Below are 19,765 nucleotides of genomic sequence, written 5' to 3' on the forward strand. Positions count from 1 at the left end.
CTGGTCTTGAACTCCTGAGCTCAGACAATCCACCCACCTCAGCCTCCCAAAGTGCTAGGATTACAGGCATGAGCCACTGTGCCTGGCCAATAAAAGTTGATTTATTCATCAACCAGATCTCAATATTTACTTGCATTTTATTATTATTATTATTTTTTGAGATGGAGTTTCGCTCTTGTTGCCCCGGCTGGAGTGCAATGGCATGATCTCGGCTCACTGCAACCTCCACCTCCTGGGTTCAAGCGATTCTCCTGCCTCAGCCTCCCAAGTAGGTGGGATTACAGGCACCTGCCACCATGCCCGGCTAGTTTTTGTTATTTTTAGTAGAGATGGGGTTTCACCATGTTGGCCAGCCTGGTCTTGAACTCCTGCCCTCAGGCGATCCACCCGCCTTGGCCTCCCAAAATGCTGGGATTACAGGCATGAGCCACCACTCGCAGCCGTACTTGCATTTTATTAATTCAAGAGTGAAAAGTTCGAATGTGAGTTTTACTGCATGTGAACTATATGACTTTGCACATTGTGCTTAGTAATTCTGCACCTAAGCTTTCTAACCTGTAAGACATAGTAACAACACCAAACACCAAATGTATTTTTGTTATAATCAAAGAAGATTTTATATCTATATATTTATAGATATATTTCATTTTAGGGAGTGTTTTGGATTGAAGATGAACAGTGTGTATTATATTTGTACTTTGCTATTGGTTCTATATGTTCTAAGTTAAAATATTAAAAAACTTTTAAACATTAAATCTCTTAGTTCATGGAAAAATGAAGAAATACATGCAAATGGTAGGGTTTGAAATACCATTAATTTGTTTCTATAATTTAGGCTTGTCAGTATTGCTAGACTTATTAATTTCTTTGACATTGATCAGATGTCTGTTGTTTGAAAGCACAAAAGTCAATTGTATTTTCTGAGTAGGGGCATCAGATGAGAAGTTCCTAAACATGATTTCTGAGAAACATTGAGCAAACTAGTAAGTGGGAAAGAATCAGGTCCTTACTTCTTGGCAGCAGTCTTCCCTTCTCTTCATTATAAAACCCAACTGTTTTTTTTTTTAAATTTAGGCCTATGTATAATGTAAGAATTAATTCATTGATAAGGATAAAACACCATTGCTGCACTTCAAATCATTGACTGTAGAGACTAGTAATCCATAGAGATACGACCTGCTATCTTTTCTCTTTCCCTTATTCAAGGTTGTGGAACAGATTTCCCCCAAAGATTGCTGTTATTTTTGTCTTTAATCTCAGTCCTTTCATAAGAGTTTAAACTAACTTCTTATTGCTACCTTTGGAGGTGGCATTGCTATTATCTCTGAGGTGATAACGGGCTTTCTGCTGCACAGAATATTGTTGCAGTCATTTCCCAAACAGCTTACCACCTAAGCAGGAAATCCCATTCTAGGGTAAAATATCTTAAATGAGAAACATCACCAGTGCCCGGTTACTTATTCCCTAACTATGGTTAGAAAGAGATTTTAGTTCCTTGAGAAGTCCTTCTGTTATGAGCGGGGGATCAGCACTTGTGTATCTCCTAGAGGTGCCCCTGGTTTTCTGAATGTGTAATCTGGTGTCTGCAGGCAGCTTTGCTCTGTGCTTATGGTCAGTGAGAGGGCTGCATTTAGTATCATCAGTTCACCCTACTTGCCAGAGCCCTCCGTCCCAGCAGTGTTGAGAAATAGCAGTTTTCTCTCTAAAATGACAAATGTTGAAGAATGCATTCATCCTCTCATTCTTTTATTTGTTGATTTACTTATTTGTTTATCAAGATGTGGCCAGGTGTAGTGGCTAATGCCTGTAATCCCAGCACTTTGGGAGGCTGAGGCAGGTGGATCACTTGAGGTCAGGAGTTTGAGATTAGCCTGGCCAACACAGTGAAACCCCATCTCTACTAAAAATACAAAAAAATTAGCCGGATGCTGTGGTGCATGCCTGTAATACCAGCTACTTGGGAGGCTGAGGCAGGAGAATTGCTTGAACCCGGGAGGTGGAGGTTGCAGTGAGCTGAGATAGTGCCACTGCCCTCCAGCCTGGGCGATACAGTGAGACTAGGATCTCCAGAAACAAACAAACAGAAAGAATGTACAATGTGTAAGGCATTTCTAGGGGTACACAGATGAAAAAAACTATCATTTTTGACCTCAAGGAACTGTCTGTTGAGTGGTAATAAATATGTAACTCTCCTACATTGTGAATAGTACCAGCAAACACAGGAAAGACAACTGCAAGGTGGTGGGGAGGGAGCTTATGGTTGAGATTGGAAAAGAGCTGAGGAGGGTACTGAGGTGGGGAGACAATGGAGAGAGGCTTTCAGAAGGGAGGGAAGTGTTGTGTCTCCATCCTTGAGGCTGCAGATGTTAGAGAATACCTGCCTTTCTGGGACAGTGGAGGGGCCGGAGTGATTGGGGTGGAACTTTCCCCTGCCATTCCAAGGGGCCTGAGGTCAGGGCATGGGCAGAACTCCAAGGTGCCACCTCCACAACAATAAAGTGATTCCTTCCTTCAATCAAACAGACCCAATTACTGGGAGGAAAAAAACCAAGACATTCTAAACCAAGCCATTTGACAGGAGAAAGTTAAAATAGTCACCATGTCACTGCTGGAGTCAAGCCTCACCCCTCTGACAGGTTTTTAACAGGTGAAATCTATTCCATTAGTAATTCCCTATAGGACACCATGACAGCTGCCTGAGCTCCCAGTTCCCATGTTTGCGCTATTATTTTCCTGAGGCCCCGTTGTTTTCCTTAGGCCCCAGATACAAACCTGGGATAATCAACAAACTAATTTTGTGCCCTTTTTTGTGAACTCCCCAGCAGAGAATTACTCCACTTTTTTCAGCTCCAAGACACTGCCTTATCTGAAAGATGCTAATAGGATGGCATCTGCCTAGACAGGGATCATAAATATTCAGATCAATTCCATGTAGTACTTGTTATGTGCTCAGCTGTGGCTCTGACAAAAGAGGAGTAAAACATAGTTGTAATCCTCAGAGAAACAGGGTAATTGTTCGTGGGGGGAAATGAGGAGATGCTAAAAATTAAGCATGAAGGACTCTTATGTTTACAGGAGAATTCTACACCAAAACGCTAAAATTCAGGGAGATACATAGCAAAGGACCCAAATGGGCCCACTAGAGAAGGAATTTTAGTATATATGTGTGGGGTAAGTCAGATCGGCGTGGGTTTGTGGTAATACAGGAAGGCTTTATGAATGAATTGGGACTTGGTCTTTAGGAATGAATAGGAGTTGGGTCGACAGAGTGGTTGGTGAGAGGACATTCCAGAAGGAGAAGCAGGACAGCTGAGTGTTGGGAGAAGGACACGGGCATGAAGCTCAAGGAGAGAAGGACACAGCCTGATTGATTTAAGTGGGGCAGGGAAAGACAATGTTAGGAGTGACATGTTACCACTAAATTATGGGAGGCTATAAAGATGAAATGGTTGCTCTTATTTTTTTTTCCCAGAGAAATTAGAAACTGTTGAAGTTATTTGAGCAAGAGACTTGTGAATGAATAAATTTACTTATTAATTTCTTGGAAAAAAGGTGTGCTTTAGATGCGGAGAAGCAAGAAGCTAGGGAGACCAGTTGGGAGACTGATTTAGCAGCTTTAGGGGAATGAAATATTCTTGGATTCAAGTTGTGGCAATGAGGACAGAAATGATTAGAAAAGAACAACATGGTGAAACCTGTCTCTACAAAAACAAAAAACAAAACAAAAAAAAAACCCAAAACATAGCACTATGATGTGCCAGATGCTTTTCTGTCTTTTACCATAATTATATTACTTATTTACTCCTTGGAAAAACTCTTAATGAGGTATGTAAAATGTAATCATTCCCATATTGGTGTAATTGTACATACCTCACCCATTTTATAGATCGGAAAACTGAGGCAATGAGCAGTTGTGTAACTTTTCCGTGGCATGTGGCACAGCCTCGATCCAATCAGGCAAACTGATGACACAGTCTGTGCTGTTAACTGCTAAATCCTTTTGCCTCTGGGATGGGTAAAGGGGCTGTTTATGAAGAAACACAGATAATATTTGGAAAATCTATAATGTATGGGAAGACAGGCAGCATCACTCTCTGGATAGCTTTTAACTGTTTTTTTTTTAACATAGTGTATTATTTGAATTAAAGATATATAATATACTTTTAAAATAGAATGATGGGAGATAAATTTAAAAATTTCTGTGATTTGCTTTTAAAGGAGTAGAGAAAACTTAAATCTGTTTATTCAAATGCTTCTAAAATAATAGGTTTTTATATTTTCTAGGAATAACTTGTGCATCTTAAGGTGTTGATTTGTCAGAAATGCAATTTGGAATTGTAAGTGTAAATGATTGATTTATACTATGTCTTGAACCCAAATGAGGCCTTCTGTTCATAACACATTAGTTGATGGTAGGATTTGTAGCAAAATCCACACATTTTCCTTATATGGTGGGCAATTTGCCAGAAAGCTTTTGGGTAACTTGCTAATGTGCCAATAAATAGCCTGTTTTTAGCTCCACTGTCTTAAGAATACTCCATTCTTATATTTGAAGACATAAAAAGACTATAGAGAAGAGGATTTTTATCACTTCCTCAGTTCTTACTCTTTATTTAAGTGGGGAATTACATTTCTAAAGAAAAGACAATCTCTCATTGGGCATTTGTTACTAAGTATGTCGTTTTCGTCTTTCTTTGGGGGAAAATTTTAAGTTGTTTTATAAAAACTCTAATAGTTTTATTAGATTACAAACCAACCCTGGAAGAACATTTCCATTAATATAATATTTGACTGGATTTGTGTTTCTGAGCTTAATGATGGGAGAGAGAAGATATTAAAGACCTCAAAATGAATGTATGAAAAACATTTTACTGGTCTTGTCCTTATTATAATTTCTTTTTAACTTTGTTCTGGTTTAAAGCACATTTTATTTCAAACAAGGTGGATACATAGGAGTAGACTTTTATTTGATAAATTTTTAAAGAAGAACGGAGAATAGTCATTAAAGTGTAATAGATCAAGATAACTTTTATTTTTAAGAGAATTGAAATTTTCTTTGTTGTACAGATAATTTTGGACATGTTGGGTATTTTAGTGCAAAGATTCAAGTTCTTTCTTACATTTGTGGTTATTTGCAAAACAGGAGAAGAATATTCAAGGCTCCTGATGAAAGAAGCCTGTCTTTTCAGGAAAAACACTTCTCTTTCCAGGCATTTTCAGAATTTGCTTTGGAAATTTTGTTGGTCATTTAATTCTTGTTCGTGTTACCTAATGTAATCGAGTTATTTCATTTCCATGCAGGAATATGTGGCTTAATAAACCATTTGTAACAACACTTAGAATTTCTAAGTGAAAGACTTTAGTGTTCCTATATGTAAACACAACAGGCAACTTAACTTCAGAATTGCTAGGAGATAAAACACCAGACTAATTTTTGTGAAGTCTTGACTCACTAGATTTACCTAAAGGAAGGAAAAAGAAAAAGAAGTAAAACCGAAATGAAAAGATCTGTTTGTCTTCAAATGATATTACTCAAGCAGTAATATCATCTGATATTTACTCAAGCAGTGATTGCTGTGATTTAAGTTGCAAGTTTTGTGATGTGCAAATAAAATCAGATTTATGACAGCAAAAATATAGTCTGATAAGTTGCTGTGTATATTGATGACCTTCTAGTCATTGTAGATCTTAGGATAAGGAATATAGTTTCTCCATATGCATATTATTTCAATATTAACATGATAGGAAAATGCAGAAGTTTAGTTATGACCTAGTGCCAAAGTTGTACAGGCCTGCATGAGTTGGTAAAAAGAAAGTGCACTGGGAGGAAAAGTAATAAATGAACATTTAAATTATATTTCCAATTATAAAACAACACAGTGGCAATATCAACAACATGAAAGTACAGAGAAGCAGAAAGATGGAAGAAAAACTACCTATAACTCACAACCTGGAAACAACTATTGTTAACTGTATTATATTTCCTTCCAGAATTCTTTATTCTGCCATATGAATACAACTGATTGGAATCATATTTAATTATATATTTTTCTTTATTTGTTTTTCACTTAACATTGTATCAGGACCATATCATTAAAATTTTTTGAACATTTAATTTTTAATAGCTGCAAAATAATCAGGATATAATGTGTTATAATTTATTTAATTACTTCTTTATTTGGACATTTGGTTCAATTTCCACTTCATCTTTGTTACAAATAATGGGTAATGACCATCTAGATATATACATTTTTGTCATCTTCACCTCATTGTTTCCTCTGAGTTGATTTCTAGAATTGGAACTACTGGGTTATTTATTCATTTAATCATTCTGTTACGGTAGGTAGCTAGTCAGGCATGAGCAGGGCAGGAGAGGCCCCCCACCCCCACCAGGAATGTCAGGTGACCATCATGCGGTGGTCAGACCGTTGTTACACTAGTTCTCTAAAATAATTGGTCACAGCTGGTGTCAGGGAAAGGCAGCCTCCTAATAGATAGAAAACACCTGAAACTGGTGATCAGCAGGTTCCCAGTAAGATCTAAGGATTTGGGTGAGTGGGCACAAGCATGCCCATTAAGAGGCCAAATGGCAGAGGTTAATTGGTATATGGCCTCCTAAGTATATTTGACTGGTAAGGGAAGAACACTTCAAGTGAGCGTGCATGTAACTCCAGTAAAAACACTGCGCATGTTCACCTCTCAAGTGCTAGCAGGCCATTGCGCACGCGGACAGCCCACCTCCAAGGAAGAATCAGAGGAGAAGGGACGGAAGGCCTCGGAAGTATGCCAACATATAAAACCCTACCTCAAAGGTCAAATGGGGCACTTGATCTCTCAACTCGCCTGCTTTGTCTTCTTCCGAGTGTTCTTTCCTTCCTTTCATTCCTGTTCTAAAGATTTTTAATAAACTTTCACTTCTGCTCTAAAACTTGCCTCGGCCTCTCCTTTTTGCCTTATCCCTCTCAGTTGAACTCTTCTGAGGAGGCAAGAATTGAGGTTGCCTCGGACCCGTATGGATTCATGGCTGGTAACAATTCCTGCGACAAAAACATTTTCGAATGCTAACTTTGCGCTATAAAACATTTTTTCCAGTTCAGCTGTTTTTAAAGTTTATTCACAAAGTTATGCAACCATCACCACTATCTAATTTTAAACATTTTCAAGTCCTCAGAAATATATTCTGCTGCCTCCCTTCTCCATACCCATTCAAGTGTCACTGTTCATTCTGCCTTTTCCTCATCCCCTGTAAACCACAGAAACCATGAGCTTTCCATTTCTAGAATCTGCCTACCCTGGAGATTTTATATATATATGTGCAATAAAACGTTTTTAAGTCTTTTGATACAAGGTGTAAAATTGCTATCCAAAGTGACTCTGCCAACTTTTTGGTGCTTATGCCAAACATACCTACCTCTTGGTGTTTATGCCCTCGTGTAGTCCTTTTCCTAATGAATAGCATCAACCTATGTAAACCAACATGTGGTTACAGAAACACAGACTGGTCATAAAGGCCATGATGGCACCTGCTTTGCTTCCTCTTAGATCTCCTGCCCTGGGAGAAGCCAGCTGCCATATCATGAGAACGTTTAAGCATCCTTGAGGAGCGGTCCTTGTGGTGAGTGAGGAACAGAAGGCTCCTGCCAAGAGCCAGCAAGGTCTTGAGTTCTCCAGTCAACAACTGTAAGCGTGAGCCATTTTGCAAACAGATCCTTCATTCCTCACCCAGCTTTCCAGTGACTGCAGCCCTGGCCAACCTCTTGATGGCCTCCTCATGAGAGCTGATGAGCCAGGACCACCCAATGAAGCCATTCCTGGATTCGTGTCCTGCAGACACGGTAAGATAATAAATATTTAATTTGCTACATTTGGGGGGTAATTTGTTACACATCAATAGATAACTAATACTCATTCCTATCAGCATTTGTAATAGAATTCTTGCTGATGTTGTCATTTTTCAGTTATTTTGGCAGATAAAAATCATCTTATTGTTTTACTTTGCACATTTTGGTTAATAGTTAATATTTGCTTCTTTGGTAACTGAAGCAAAATGTGGAAGATTTTGTATTCCAAAAATGCCACAGCAGCATTTCCCAACCTGCACCATGAGTTTAATACTCTTCCCACTAAGTGCTAGGGTCAAGAGTGGCCTTGAATCTGGATGGGCTAGGGACTGTGCAGCCAGGCCATGTGACTTTTGAAGGGGAATCATAGAAGATGCTATAGCTCCTGCCTGGATTTTTTTTTTTTTTTTTTGATGCTCATTCTTAGAGCTCAGATACCCCGATGTGAGGAAATGCAAATTAGCCCACTTTAAGAGGGCACTTTGAGCGTCTACTGGTAGGTTTTCAGCCAACTGCCCAGCTGAGGTTCTAGTCAACAACCAGCACCAATGGCCAAATATGCAAGTGAAGTTGCCTCTGCATGATTCTGGCTCCAAGGAATTGAGTCACCTCCAACCTTCTAGTCTTTCCAGCTGAGGTTGTAAATTTCTTGGAGCAGAAACAGCCAAGTGCACTCTGCTTTGTCTGAATTCCTGACCTCAAGAACCTGTGCATGATATAATCATGTTGCTTATGCTTTTAAGTTTTGGGTAGTTTGTTATATAGCAATAGGAATTGGAACAGCTACCATATAAGGAAAAGTAGATTGGTTAGACATTTTATTATTGTTTAAATTTTTTCTTTGTATTTCTATACAATGTCTATACAAATGGTTAGGTATTTTTAATCCACGTTTTAGGATGCTCAGGACATACAGGCAAAGAGAGAGGGGAGTGGTGTTTTCAGGATGTATTAATTGGGGCTTTCTATTGGAACAGAGCCAATACGATGGAGATATATGCGTGTGTGTGTATATCTCTATACATATATAAATATAACATTTATATATAGACTTATATTAAATTATTATATATAATTTATTATATACAATATATTTCATATAATTGTATATATAAATATATAATATATAAATTATATATTATAAATTATATAATTTAATATATATACATTATATGTATTAAAATTTTAAACAATAATAAAATGTGTAACCAATCTACTTTTCCTTATATGGTAGCTGTTCCAATTCCAGTTGCTACATAACAAACCACCCAATATATATAATATATATATATGAAATTGGCTTATGCAATTGCAAGGCTGGTATGTCCCACTATCTGCCATCTGCAAAGTGGAGAACAAAGAAAGTATTTGGTATAATTCAATCTGATTCTGAAGGCCTGAGAAACAGAGGATGGGAAGGGTTGGGTAGGGTGCTGGTATAAGTCCTGAGTCAGAAGGCCTGAGATGTCCGAGGGCAAGAGAAGATGAATGTTCCAGCTCAAGAAGACAGAGGACTCACCTTTCCTCCACATTTTAATTCTTTTCAGGCTCTGACTGTTCAGGCATTGAATGGTGCCCACCCTCATTGGTGAGGGCAGATCTTTTTTACACAGTCTGCTGATTCTAATGATAGTCTCTTTTGGAAACACACTCACAGATGCACGGAGAAATAATGTTTTACCAGCTATCTGGGCATCCCTTAGCTCAGTCAAGTTGGCACATAATATTAACCATCACATATGATTTCCTAATGTTAGTATTAGTCCACTAGTGTATTCTTTCCATACTTTTTCAAAGTTATAACTGGTGATAAAAACATAATGGAGACATTTTACAGTTAATCATTTATTCATAAATATATATTGAGATATATTAGTAGGTGCTGGGATTAGACTAGATATTGAGGGTTCAATAGTGAGCAAAAACCAGGCATGGATTCCACTTGCATGGAGATTACAGGCCAGTGCAGGGGTAGACATTAATCAAGTAATCCTGCATACATATAAAACTTAACAACTGGGAATACCAGATGAAGGAGGTCATAACAGTTTTCTGAGAGCAAGAACGCACTGATTGTGGTCAGGAAAACTTGGCTGAAGAACTGGTATTTGAGTTGAGAGCTGAAGGATGAGTAATTGTATTTAGCTATACTTAGGTTTTCTTTTTATGTAGTATCTAGTTTTTAATTTGTTCATTCACTTTCTACCATTTAATTATACACTGCTTTAGGCCAGAAAATGGCCTTTCTGTTTCACTTGAATAACTTTATAGAGCATATTTATGCTCATAGTCTTGCTTAGCCTTCTGCAAATTACTTGTAGGAACATGTTGGGCTTGAGAGTAATTTAACTTAGGCTTTCATTTCTGTAATTGTTTTACAATGCTGCTTTTATATCACTCACCTACAGGGTTTAGTTGAGATCTCTGTATCATTTGCACAAAGCTGTTCCGAAGAGCATGGTACCCATGGGTTTAGATACTGATCTGCGGTGGAGATTCAGTTGGCTGATGGGCCATGCATTGACGTGGCAAAATGATGGGTTATTTTTACTGATGACATTAGTGACTCCTGTACTGTTAAGTTACAAGAACATTTAATGGTTATTAATTGGCAAGATAAACTAGTAGCAGTTTATGAAGATTGGCAGAACAGATTTTGTTTCTACTGATAATGTAAGAATGGAAAGAAAATGATAGAAAGGTAGGATCCAAGATCCTCTAAATCTCTAAAGCTCATCTGACAACTTAACTGCCTTAAGATTCTCAGTATTTTATAACGGAATTTCTACAAAGGGGTTGTAACTATAAAAGAGTCTTTCGGCGGACCCAGACTTGGAGGGTCTGCTGGAACTCAGGATGGTTATGCAAGGACTGAACATGAGGCAGAACACCATGCTTTCTCTAATTTAGTCAAACACTGGTATTCCATCAGGTTTGTAAAGAGCAGATATTCTGAGATGAGCATCTCTCTAGAATTTATCTCTGGTTTAAGGCCTCCTTCCTTTTGAGGGGCCTACTAATTTTGGTATTGAGCTTCTTCTACACTTGCTGAGCCACAGCCCATTTATCTTTTTGTTGGAGACTTAGCTAAGGGTTGGGCAGTCATTGAAGTGGACCAGGTGGTAGCAGAAGATGTGATCTTTTCATGTTAGGGACCAAGAGATGCTGCTAAAGGGGCAATATTTTTGGTGTTTGTTCTGATTTGTGTCAGGGACAAGTGGATGGCTCAATTGTCTTTGTAGTAGTTTGGGTTAAATTAGAGCTATTTCTTTCACTTGAAGTTAACTTACCACTCTGATTAGCTGTATGGCCAGGAAAAAATGCAATCATTTCAGAAACTTGGCAGAGGACACCTTAGCTACAAGAAAAGATTATGAGTCTTTAGCCCATGGTGATGTGATTTGGGAAGTCATGGAGCCAAAAGTCTTAGAATAGGGTTTCTCTTTAGATAAACTTAAGGAAAAGACTGATTGCTCTATGCTCATGGCAACCATTAAACTAACAAAATTGGTTCTAAACCTGTTTAATCATCCAATGACAGTTCAATAGCCATAGTATGAAGTATTAACTGGATGTAGTTTCAAACCTCTTTAGTGGACTAATGACAAATTGCTTCAGTTTAACAGACACCTGGAAGCCAACCATGAATGATATAGCCTCTCACTTTTTTTTTCAACTTTTATTTTAGGCTTAGGAGATACATAAACAGGTTTATGACGTGGGTAGATTGTGTGTTGTGGGGGTTTGCTGTACAGATTATTTTATCACCCAGGAAATAAGCATAGTACCTCATAGGTAGTTTTTCCATCTTCACCCTCATCCCTTCCTCCCTCCTCTCCCAGTCTTCACCCACAAGTAGGCTCCAATGTCTCTCGTTCCCTTCTTTGTGTTCATAGTGTTCTCAACGTTTAGCTCCCACTTATAAGTGAGAATATGTGGTTTTCTGTTCTTGCATTAATGAGATTAGGATAATGTCCTCCAGCTCCATCCATGTTGCTGCAAAGGACATGATTTTGTTCTTTCTTATGGCTGAGTAGTATTCCATGGTGTATATATGCCACATTTGCTTTATTCAGTCCATCACTGATAGGCATCTAGATTAATTCCATGTTTTTGCTATTGTGAATAATGCTGCGATGAACATATGCCATGCATGTGTCTTTATGGTGCAATGATTTATATTCTTTGGGGTATATACCCAGTAATGGGATTGCTGGGTCACATGGTAGTTCTGTTTTAAGTTCTTTGAAATTCTCAAACTGCCTTCCAATCTCTAAACTACTTTTTTTCATTGATGAGCTAATTTGCATTCCCATCGGCAGTGTGTAAGCATTCATTTTTCTTTGCAGCCTGGCCAGAATCTCCTATTTTTTGACTTTTTAATAATAGTCATTCTGACTAGTAGGAGATGGTGTCTTATTGTGTTTTTATTTGCATTTCTCTAATGATTAGTGTTGAGCACTTTTTCATATGCTTTTTGGCCACATGCATGTCTTCTTTTGAGAAGTATCTATTCATGTCTATTGCCCATTTTGTAATGCGGTTGTTTGTTATTTGCTTGTGATTTGTTTAAGTCCCTTGTAGATTCGGATATTAGACATTTGTTGGATGCATAGTTTGCAAATATTTTCTCCTATTCTGTAGGTTTTCTGTTTACTCTGTTGATAGTTTCTTTTGCTGTGCAGAAGCTCTTTAGTTTAATTAGGTCCCACATGTCAACTTTTGTATTCGTTGCACTTGTTTTTGAAGACTTACTCATAAATTCTTTGCCAAGGCCAATGTCCAAAATGGTATTTCCTAGCTTCTCTTCTAGGGCTTTTAAAAAAATAGTTTTAGGTTTTACATTTAAGTCTTTAATCCATCTTGAGTTGATTTTTTATGTGAAAGGAAAGGGTGGTTCAATTTCAATCTTCTGCATATGGCTAGCTGGTTATCTCGGCACCATTTATTGAATAGAAGTCTTTTCCCCATTGCTTGCTTGTGTCAACTTTGTTGAAAATCAGATGGTTGTAGGTGGGCAACTTTATTTCTGGGTTCTCTAACCTGTTCCGTTGGTCTATGTTTTTGTTTTTATACCATACCATGCTGTTTTGGTTACTGTAGCCTTATAGTATAGTTTGAAGTCAGGTACTGTAATGCCTCCAGCTTTGCTCTTTTTGTTTAGGATTGTTTTGGCTGTTCTGGCTCTTTTTTGGTTCCATATGAATTTTAGAATAGTTTGTTTTCTAATTCTGTGAAAAATGATGTTGGCAGTTTGATAGGAATAGCGTTGAATCTGTAAGTTGCTTTGTGCAGTATGACCATTTTAACATTATTGATTCTTCTTATCCATGAGCATGGAATGTTTTTCCATTTGTTTGTGTCATCTCTGATTTCTTTGAGCGGTGTTTTCTAATTCTCATTGTAGAGATTTTTTACCCCTTTGGTAAGCTTTATTACTAGGTATTATATTCTGAAACTTTGCTGAAGTTGTTTATCAGTTCTAGGAGCCTATGGACAGAGATGATAAGGTTTTCTAGGTGTAGAATTATATCTCTCTGAAAAGAGATAGATGGACTTCCTCTCTTTCTATGTGGATGACTTTTATTTCTTTCTCTTACTTCATTGCTCTGGATAGCCTCACACTTTGAAAGTGAGACAATTGGTGGTGGACTGACTGGGCCGATTGGAAGTCAATATTTTCATCAATCTGTGTTCTATGAGCACTACTTCTCTTAGACCTTGAAAAGCCCTTACAAATTGCATTTTTATATTTCTGTTCTGTTTTTAGCATTGGATGTTTATAGTTCAGTGTTTAAAGCACTCAATACATATTTATGTATTTTTATTTTATTTTTAGACGAGTGTTCAGTTGACATTCACCTGAGCTGCTTTACAGAAGTCTCTAGGTGCTGCTAAGGAAGAGTAATGACTCAGGAACCATTGAAGCCCCATTGCAGCTGGATATTGGTAGAAGTCAGAATGTAGAATGATAAAAATGTGGAACAGAGATAGAGACTACAGACATAAAGGGATAGAAACATCTAAGTTCAGTGAATGCATAAATATTAACTTCAAGACAGCACAGATATTATTTATTGGCCCTAAAACATTCCAAAATTTATAATTTTATAATAGATTCACTATGATTCTAAAAGTTAAGGATTGCTTCAAACCTCTGTTCACAGATATGTTAACTCCAGAAACAGAGACATATTTCTGGTTAAACTCCACAGATTATCACATGTAACAGCCAGATAAATATGCTGTATATATTTTTCATTGTCTTTGTCCCCACCGCCACTTGCCCACTCTTTTAGTTTTGATACTCTTTAACTCCCAGCACTTATGGAATACATTTTTAGAAAAAGACCATTGCATGGAACACTGAACATATAAACCCCTTTAGAATCTGGCTTCTGTTTTTCTGCCCTAATCTCTTTCCATTCCCACTCCAAACACAGAGACACACACATGCGCACAAACAGACGTACCAAAATATTAATCGTCATCTCAGCATGCTAAAGCCTGCGTTTGTATCCATAGTCCTGCATTTTCTTTGCTGGGAAGGCCTTCTCAGAGTTGTACAAATCCTCATCCTATAAACCTCAGTTTGGAGAGGGCTTTGAAATAAATCTGTTTTCATCCTAGGAAAGGAGTTGATTATTTCAAAGGCTCGTTTGCATCTAAACAACTTCTAGCACTTACCACGAAGAATTGTAGTTATTTTCTTACATGTCAACAGACTCCAGAGAGGAAAAGCTCAAATATTATTATTATTATTATTATTTGTATTCTGAATCTTAGAATCAAAGAAGACTTATAGGTAATGTTTGAATGAATATAAAGAATTCTTTCCAGTTGGTAGTACAGAAAACAATGCATTACATCTAGTAAATAATTAATTGATCCGTTTCGTATGGCCAATAGATGAAAAGCTTCTATTTTGGCTATATCTCCTGAAGTGTAAGTGGTCTTTAAAAAATGTAATCGTAATGAATGAAAATTCTTAAGAAGAACTCTACCTATCCTAGTTTACAAATGTTGCATCATGATGATAGAAATTATACCAAACTTCAACATTTTTTTGGGTGGAGTTTGTTCATGATTGTCCCATTTGATAGTTTTTTAAAAATTCCACAAATCTAAACAAGGCATGTCTGTTCATGGCATTATTTGCATTAAGTTTTACTAAACATGTTCTTTCCCGGAATAGAATCTCAGGTAAAATAGCACTTCCCATCAGAGCTTCCCAGCCTCTGGTAAGCGTAGGAGTTGTTTGCTAAGCCTGTTTTCCCGAGATGTGTGCTAATGTTGTCTCTTACTCAGAGCTTCCATTAGCAGGCTTTTAAGACCCCTCCAATCAACCTCTAACAAGGCTGATGCTCAGATAAATGTAAGTGAAGGAAAAAGAAAAAGTGTATATACATACACACACACACCTATATGTATATGTATATACACTCACGAAAAGTTTCAGAAAAATAATTAGTGTTTACTTTGAGGTTTTCACTTTGAAAGCATCCTTTTAGAAGCAGATCTGTAGATCATTAGGAAGACTTCTGAATAACACAATAGTAGATAAAAACTCTAGTGAAAAAGAGTTATTTCTTTCTGAGTTAGTTTTGAATATAAGGTCAAAATGTATCATTTCAGGGCTAGAGCTATATTTAGGTTATTTGGGCTAAACTCATTTATAGGCAGGATTAATTCACACCAGGAAGGCTGGGAAGTATTGTCAGAAAATGTCAGGAAGGAACTGTTTTTACCGTGGGGTAGGTTTCTGCTTGATGCAGAGATGTCCGGGCTTTTATAACATTATACCACAAAGGTCAAGGCAGTACTCAGGATCAACAAGCAGCCCTTTAGGGTCAGTTTCTTAAAAGGCTTGGATTTCACTCCCACTCAAAGTGGTAAACTGATAAATGTGGAGTCTAGGTAAAGAGATTGGCTGGATCAGCAAATGTATTATCGCTGAAACCAAAACACAACATGACAAACAGCAAACAAAAACCAAAATCAAAGCCAGTATTAAGCCAAGTCCCATCCCCTCCCTTAAAAAAATTAACATTTAAGGAGAACAGGCCAGTATCTTCCTAGTAGATAAAAAGTAGTATATTAAAAGAATTAAGTTCTTGCTTTCATAACCCCTAGGTTCAGCCTTTCATTAAAAAACCAATAACCTTAATTTGAATTAGCAAGTCTGTGATAGAAAGAACTGGCTACGGTAGTATTAGGGACCTGATGTTTTGAGCTCTATGTGCCAAAATTAGCTGTGTCACCTTGGGCATGACCTTGCCTTCAGATTTTTTTTTTTTTTAACTAAGAAAATTTAATTAGATGAACTAAAAAGTCTTGTCTGGCTCTGGTGTTAAGAAGGATTTCTGAGGAAGGATGATTAAATTTGGAAGCATAGGTCTGGGGTGCCAACTGATACTATATTAGGACATTTGCTGGAGCTTAAAGGTGCTGGAAATTTTAATTATTCATCATGCATGATGCAACTTTCAGTTGATTTCTGGGTTGAGGGCTGAAACAATTGAAATTGTTCCCCAAGAGATCTTGGCTGTCTTTGTGAAAACTCCTCCAGCAGGCCTCCCCCATAGTTATATTTCAAGTCAGGAATCTTCTCTTCTCTTCTCTTTTTTCTTTCTTTCTTTTTTTTTTTTTTTTTGAGACAGAGTCTTGCTCTGTCTCCCAGGCTGGAGTGCGGTGGTGCGTTCTGGGCTCACTGCAAACTCCACCTCCCAGGTTCAAGCGATTATCCTGCCTCAGCCTCCCGAGTAGCTGGGATTTCAGGTGTGCACCACCACACCCTGCTAATTTTTGTATTTTCAGTAGAGATGAGGTTTCACCATGTTGGCCAGGCTGGTCTCAAACTCCTGACTTAAGGTGATCCACTTGCCTTGGCCTCCCAAATTGCTGGGATTACAGGCGTGAGCTGCTGTGCCTGGCCAGGAATGTCACTTTTCATATTAAGATACCTTTTTATTCCTTCTTCTCCATTAATATGGTCATTAGCTAGTATAGAAGTTTTGAAACTTTATTGTGCAATTGTATTACTTAAAATACAGATTCCTCTATTCCACCACTAAGGAGTCCCCAGCTCTGAGTTGGGTCAAAGGAATATGCATTTCTAGCAAGCTACCAAAGGGAATGGGCCACACTTGGACAAACTGATCCCAGAGACCATGGTTCCTCTTACCTTCAACCATGTACCTTCCAGTCCCTTGCTATCTTCTGCTGTCTTGAATCAGAACAACTCAAGCAGCAGCAACTTACTTTTTTTTTTTTTTTTTTTTTTTGAGACAGAGTCTTGCTCTGTCATCCAGGCTGGAGTGCAGTGGTGGGATCTCGGCTCCCTGCAAGCTCCACCTCCCGGGTTCATGCCATTCTCCTGCCTCAGCCTCGTAAGTAGCTGGGACAACAGGCACCCACCACCACGCCTGGCTAATTTTTTGTATTTTTAGTAGAGACGGGGTTTCACCGTGTTAGCCAGGATGGTCTCGATCTCCTGACCTTGTGATCTGCCTGCCTCAGCCTCCCAAAGTGCTGGGATTACAGACGTGAGCCACCACGGTGCCTGGCCAGCAACTGACTTTTGACAATGACATTTCTAGGAGGTGGTGCCTCCACCATCATCTGAGAATCATTTGTTCTACATAGATTCCTGGTCTGAATTCAGAGGTTCTAGCAGTATAGGAACTTACATTTCTTAGCAGAAAAATTAATTTAGGAAACCACAGTCTTAATGAACTTAATCCTTAAGATTTCTTGAGTTATTATGTGATATTAATCATTATTCTATTGGAGGAAGTTACCAGAAGTCCTTATAGCATTATGAAATCATTGTGACCTTTGTTTTTACTAAGGCTTTGATATAAAAAATAGCCATATGTTTAATGACATTCTTTGTTCTTTATTGCTTTAGAGTTCATGGCCCATTACCTTCTCAATATTCCTTCTATTAAGACCCTTGGGACAAATTTTTTCTAACACACAGGTTTAAAAAAAAGTTTGTTTCTATTGATGAATTGATGTGATTTCTTCTACTAGACAATGAGAATTGTGTAACATATCATATTACCCTTTGCATAGGCTGCTAGGAAGCTCAGGGCAAAGCTTTGAGTTCAGTTTTGGTAGTGTTCATTAGTCAGAGTTTTCTGGATGTAATTTCTACCTTCCATCTTTATAAATTGGCATTTTTGTTTTATTTGATATCAGTATATGTGTGGTTTTATTGTTAGCCAGTTAAAATCACTAATTGAAGTGGAAGGAATAAGCAGATTTAATGAGAATGATTCGTTTTAAAAGCTATGCTTCTTAACTACTCTCCCATATGCTCTGGCGAAATAGTGTCTTCCTTGTTTTTTACATCTAAGGCACTGTTTTCATCCCTTTCAATCTACATTAACTAACTGCTTCTGTGTATTTATTGGTCTAAGCATTATTTGGTTATTCCTACATTGCATTTATTTCCCCCCTGGTTCAGTAGTTCCAAAACTTTCTTAATCATAGAATCCCTTGGAAGTGCTTGTTAAAAATACTCAGTCTCAAGACACCCTCCCCTGTTCCAAAAATCTGATTTGGTAAGTAGATGACATGGTAGGTGATATGGTTTGGCTGTGTCCCCACCCAAATCTTACCTTTTATTGCCATGTGTTGTGGGAGGGACCCAATGGGAGGTGATTGAATCATGGGGGCAGGTCTTTCCTGTACTGTTCTGGTGATAGTGAGTAAGTCTCACAAGATCTGATGGTTTTAAAAACAGGAGTTTCCCTGCACAAGCTCTATTTGCCTGCTGCCATCCATGTAAGACGTGACTTTGCTCCTCCTTGCCTTCCGCCATGATTGTGATGCCTCCCCAGCTATGTGGAACTGTAAGTCCATTAAACCTCTTTTGTAAATTGCCCATTCTCAGGTATGTCTTTCTCAGCAGTGTGAAAACAGACTAATACAGTAGGGTTGCATTATCATTTTAGTATGCTGTACTTGAGAAACCCTGAAGTGGGCATGATCTTACCCTTAAGGAGTTCATTACCTAATAATCTAGATCAGTCATCCTGATGGTAACATGCCTGGAAAACATCTTATGAAATAAACTTTTGAATCCCATCGTGGTTTTATTGAATCAGAATCCTTTGGAGTGGAATAAGAAATTTATATTTAAAAGAAAAATCTGAATTGCATTTGATTATCAGCTATATTTGAGAACCACATGTGAATATCAAGGGACTTTGGAAGAAAGGACTTATGAGACAATTTAATTAAATGATCTTTGGAAGGGCCAGTATCCTGTTAGCTAATATCTGGGAGGCTGTAAAATTCTAGAGCAATATTTTTTTTCTAATTGTTGATCTGATGATGGCTAAGGTTGAGTTTTACCATATCACATCTCTCTTACCTTTCTCTTCCTCTGTGATTCCTCTAGTCTTTCCTTTCCCTGTTTCCCTTCATAACTCCCTCCCTCATTTTTCTCATTCATATCTGGAATATATATTACAGAATTTAAAGTTTATTATGTTATATTATTTATCTCAGAAAACACTGTTGAGATACAATTTTGATTAAATTCATGGCAGAGGTTCTCAAATCTAAGCTTACGCTACAATTATTGGGTCACCTGTGATTTCTTTCAGCAGTGTTTTGTAGTTCTCCTTGTAGAGATCTTTCATCTCCTTGGTTAGATGTATTGCTAGGTACTTTATTTTTTTGTGGCTATTGTAAATGAGATTGCATTCTTTATTTGGCTCTCAGCTTGAAGGTTATTGGTGTATAGAAATGCTGCTGATTTTTGTACAATGATTTTGCTGGTGGGGCTGCAGAGAATAGGGAATGCTTGTATATTGCTGGTGGGAATGTAAATTAGTTCAGCTACTGTGGAAAGCAGTTTGGAGATTTCACAAAGAACTTAAAACAGAACTATCATTTGACCCAGCAATCTC

At 37.8% G+C, this 19,765-nt stretch overlaps 1 long non-coding RNA gene across 1 annotated transcript in view; it reads left to right on the top strand.

Annotated features, from left to right (window-relative positions):
- The window catches only part of LOC134807098 (uncharacterized), a 69,323-nt gene extending 61,488 nt beyond the window's left edge, over window positions 1-7,835 (top strand). The window contains exons 2-3 of the long non-coding RNA XR_010146735.1: window positions 7,543-7,615; window positions 7,727-7,835. This is a non-coding gene — a long non-coding RNA (uncharacterized LOC134807098). The remainder of the gene's footprint in view (window positions 1-7,542; window positions 7,616-7,726) is intronic.
- The last annotated feature ends 11,930 nt before the right edge of the window (window positions 7,836-19,765 follow it).

The sequence above is a fragment of the Pan troglodytes genome, chromosome 8, assembly GCF_028858775.2.
Source record: "Pan troglodytes isolate AG18354 chromosome 8, NHGRI_mPanTro3-v2.0_pri, whole genome shotgun sequence".
Classification (NCBI taxonomy): domain Eukaryota; kingdom Metazoa; phylum Chordata; class Mammalia; order Primates; family Hominidae; genus Pan; species Pan troglodytes.